The sequence below is a fragment of the Crocodylus porosus genome, unplaced genomic scaffold (genome assembly GCF_001723895.1).
Source record: "Crocodylus porosus isolate Cpor-Errol unplaced genomic scaffold, CroPor_comp1, whole genome shotgun sequence".
Classification (NCBI taxonomy): domain Eukaryota; kingdom Metazoa; phylum Chordata; order Crocodylia; family Crocodylidae; genus Crocodylus; species Crocodylus porosus.
Window position 1 is genome coordinate 5,402,162 of NW_017728932.1, and position 4,662 is coordinate 5,406,823.

General features: G+C 42.0%; 1 long non-coding RNA gene across 1 annotated transcript in view; it reads left to right on the forward strand.

The window, feature by feature from the left end:
• LOC109317044 overlaps positions 1-3,317 on the forward strand; it is an 11,753-nt gene extending 8,436 nt beyond the window's left edge. The window contains exon 3 of the long non-coding RNA XR_002102959.1: positions 2,842-3,317. This is a non-coding gene — a long non-coding RNA (uncharacterized LOC109317044). The remainder of the gene's footprint in view (positions 1-2,841) is intronic.
• The last annotated feature ends 1,345 nt before the right edge of the window (positions 3,318-4,662 follow it).

Below are 4,662 nucleotides of genomic sequence, written 5' to 3' on the forward strand. Positions count from 1 at the left end.
TTTCTATATTACTTGACATAAACTGGGCAGTGAAGTAAAATTCTTTTTCACATGCATTACATACTTGCCCTTTAAATAATGGGATGTGCAGATTTAAGTTTCATGCTTCAAAGGCACCTCTTGGTGTTCCTTACTTTTCCTCTTTATTTTTGGCTTGCTTGGATAGGTGTAGGACATGCAACTTCTCCATCTGAGCAGTTTGCATCCTTTTCAACAGCAATGCCATTCATAATGCATAGATGGCCAAGGATACAGGCAAATATTGGGAGAATGTAGAACATGCAAATGTGGATTTGACTGGCCCTTGCATTTAAAGCTGAAGATTTTTTTTTTTTTTTTTAGATGAGGAATAAAGAGCCTCAGGATAACAAGGCCAAAACAATAGTATGACTTGTGTTAGTTTACAATAGTATGACTTGTGTTAGTTTGTGTGGCACCACTTTTGAATAGCTAGTCTTTGGATAGCAAAGTATTGTAGCTCTACACAGTAAAAGTTTTATAACAGTGTAATGGGGTTTTTCCAACATTGTAAAATCCTTCAGGCAGAAGGTTGAATACACTTACTACAGGGGGCTTGCGAATTATATATATGCCTCTGGCTTTGAGAAAAGAGCTAGAGATAAATGGGATTTGCTCATTGAGCATTTAAAACCTATAAAATTAGAATATCCTATAGACAAATTGATATCAGTAGGAGATTTTAAAGCTAGAATAGGAGGGCTGAAATGTGAAGATGAGGATTATTTGCTACTTAATGAGATTTGGGGAATTGATGTTCCATCATTCAATGATATGGGGATTAATAATGCAAGTCTATGATTACAGAAGCTATTGTTAACCCTGAACTTAAGATCAATCAATGGATGATACCCTAGTGTTACCTCTAGACAGGGGGCATCTTGCTTACCAATGAGAGGTGTAGGTGCTTCTAGGTTGGCCGAAGAGCTACCAAGAATGTGACAGGACAGCATACCTCAGGTCTGGGGAGGACAACTGAAACTGCTTTAGGTGAGCAATTTGGCTGAGACGCCCATCCAACCCCCCTCACACTTCAATAAAAGATCTTTAGGAACTTTAATGATCAAAAGTTGTCAGTGCTCCCTGTAAAAGTAGCTTTGAACCTGAGCAAATACTTCTCCCTGTTCCATAAAATCTTTCATACAAATTTTATTGATTGCAGAAGGAGATTTAACTACTGCCTTCTCTACTATTGGACCTTGTCACTAGCCAGCTGTTCCTAAACTTTAGCAGATGTTTCTCTATTTTAGGCTTGTAGAAACCTCTATGGGTTTTTCCCCCCTCTAGATTTTTTTCCTCTAACAAGAAATGCAGCGTTAGTGTCATATCATTGTCTTCTGAATCAGACGGCAAGAAATGTAGCCAGTATTTAGTCCAGTAAAACGCTTGTAAATATTCTGTACTGAAGAAGAGCTGAAACAAAATAATGAGGCTGTTAAATGAGCTGACTTGTGCAAAAGGAAAATCTATTACAGCTGGGAAATTGTCTTTGATCTGTTGTTATTATTTCCACGCTCTGCCATAAGTGTAGCGTGGCAAGTGTGACTCCTTTGTAGTTTGTGGTGTGTGGAGAATCGGGTGATGAGGTGCTTGAAACTACTTTCCTGAGTCAGGGTAACTTTTGAGACCAGGGCTTGCAAGATTGGGCTCTTCGTAAGACTTGGGTAGACACTGGTACATTTGAATCGTGTTGCTTTGGCCTCAGATGAGAAACTCAGCGTACTTTGGAAAGCAACACGTTTAGAGGCCTGCATTTTAATTGTTCAATCAGTAATGTCTCACTGCAAAAGGTAATAGAGTGGCCATTTGAGTAGAGTAAGCTTGTTGCTCTCTGCTTGACTTGGGTTGAGCTGCAAGTTGTATGAACGCTACGTAGAAGGAGTTAAGAATAACCCACCTTTGGACTCTCTTTCCACCTGATTTCTGTTTCCCTCCCTCTTTCAGTAGCTTACATTTTTTTTAGGGCCATTTGATACTTTACTGCCTTTTATTTCTGTAGCCCTCTTTAGTTCAGGAGCAAGCTTGATAGGGGGCAAAAAGCATGAGTCAGGGACTATTACCTTAAGTTGTGGTTTCAGATTCCCATAAACGTCTAAAATGTAACTTAAAAAAAAAAAATTAAAGGCAGACGCAGTGTTTCAGAAGTGCCAGTTTGACACCGCCGCAGAAGTTTGTTCGCAGAGCAAGACATCTTGTAGTCAGCAGCAGTAAACATATTCTCACTTTGCTTTGTCAGCTTGGAGTTGGATGCACCTCCAGGAAGGCTGAGAGTATAATTCAGTAGCCGTGCCTGCTGAGTCTTCAATTTTTATGGTGACTGTGCCAACAACATACCATAGAGCTTCATTTGTGGTGAGGGCAACTGTCTGTTAGGATGCTAATTGAAATCACGATAGATTTGCCCTGGGTAGATGCCTGAGCAGCCACTGAAAAGCAAAAACATTTAGTTACTAGCTGCTCCAGCCACCTGGTGATACACGGAGGAATATCGCGTGCCAAACGTCGTTCTCTGAATTGTAGCCAGTATTTAAAATCCATCTGGACCTTCTTGGAGTCTGCTACCATCCAAATCCACCGTCCTGCCTCTTTCCTGAGAGCGTGAAGCTAGAATTGGGAAAGTAGCTTTCCAGGTAGTCGTAACGGAGGTGTAGTAAGCCCAGAGTCCTGTGCGGCTTCTTCAGGGTACTTCTGTCTGCCCCAAAAATAACACCAAACCTTGCTAAATTCCTTTGGGTCTAGACTTTCCACAAAGTTTTGGGGGGGCTTTTGGCTTGCATTGAGCTCTGATTAAAAGCTATTCATTTGCGTATATTTACGTTGCAGACAGATCCCAGCTGGCTTTAAATGAACTAGCTCAGCTACCAGAAGTCGGCAAGCCCCGGCAGAACAGAGCCGGTGTGGAACAACGTGCTGCTGTGGATGAACTGGCAACCGAGAGCTAGCAGACTGAAAGCTAGGTTGGGTGTCTCTCATGGCACTGTAGTCCACAGTCTAGACACAGATCCAGACACAGGCATGGGTGAACTGGGTGGCCGCCCAGGTGCCAGACAGAAAGGGGACCCGAAAATGAAAAAAAGAATTAAAATTGCAAAACAAAGTGTTAATATTGTACATACATGGGTCTGGCAATGTTATCAGTTGAGGGCCGACTATTTAAAGACATCGATACCATGGATGTGATAAAGACTTCTGCAACGACAACAAAAAATCTTATCTCCGGCAAAGGGGGGCCCCAATACTAAACGTTCGCCCGGGGCTGCCAGGAGTCTAGGGATGGCACTGTCTAGGCGTATGCAAAGATGTCCCCGGCTTACTTCAGGAGCAAGCTTGATAGGGGACAAAAAGCACGAGTCACGGAAACTTTCACTCTCAGTAGCTCTGAAAATGCTGTTGGCAATTGGTGCGACAGTTGTGTCCTTGCACCAATGTCTTGTAGCCCTGTTCACGACTACAAGACATTAACACAGTTGTAAACTCTGGACTGCACGGGAACGTCTGAACGTTAGATGACGTGTGGTGTGAAGTGTCAGTTGCAAATCTTTAAATGTCGTCTCCAGCTTGGCTTTCACACTCCTGTACACAATTATAATGAAATCTGTTCAGGTACCCGGACCTGCAAATAGTCATTCTGCTCTCAAAAAGCTGAACCGCGTTGAGCCCTTGAGAGCAGCCAGTTGCCTGGGCAGAAGGCTTGAGGAGAGGGGGGTTATGAACTGGCCTGGGGGAGTGGAGACGGCTCTTGCTGTGTGGTGCTTTCCAAATAATTTCCCCCGTGAAATGAAATTGGGCAAGAGGAGCACGGACTTGCTTTCCTAGAAGAATAGTGATTTGTCGCTTGGAACCAGGAAATACCATGATAACTACTGGTTGCCAGGACCCTCCCTGCCGATGCTAAGAGTCTCCACACTGGCATTGCTAAGTCTCAGTATTTTCACTGTCTGAGCTGACAGTGATTTTAGTGTAAAGGTGTTGTTTGTCTTCTGGCAAATGGGCGACTAATAGCTTTTTCTGTTTGGACTGAATCCCGTGGTTTTACCAAGGTCTAATGACAAGGCTTCTGATGTTGTTTGAGGACGGCACTATCATTAAGATGTGGAGACGTTTAAAGTTGCCATTTGCTTCCTTAAGGAACTTGCTGTGGAGGTTGAAAGATGGAAATACCTTGACGTGCAGTTCGGGAAAGGCTCTGACGTCTCCCGTGTTAAGTGCTGCAGTGTAATTAAAACTTCTTTTCTACTAGGTGATCCCAGCTTAAATAGGATTTTTCCATGATAGCCATAAATAATTAACACAGAATTCCTATGTATTTGAAATGTATCCTTTTTAACCTAAAACAATTCGGGTATTCAAGTAGTATATATATCTTGACAGAAGTGTCAATTTATTATTGCTGTACCCAGACAACAGAAATTCAACATTTTGGCATACATTTTTTGGATTTCTCTGTGTGAAAGGGGTTTACAGTAGAGTTACCATTTTCTATTAGGTGTAAATTAAGTCATTATGTAGTTTTGAATTACTGGTTTAAAATTTTTTGGTGACTTTTAAAAGATTTTTTTCCCCATGGTTTGTGTCTTGAACTAGTGGGAAGATTCAGATGGCTAACGAATTGTAGAAACTGTAGGGTTGGTATTTTCAAACCTT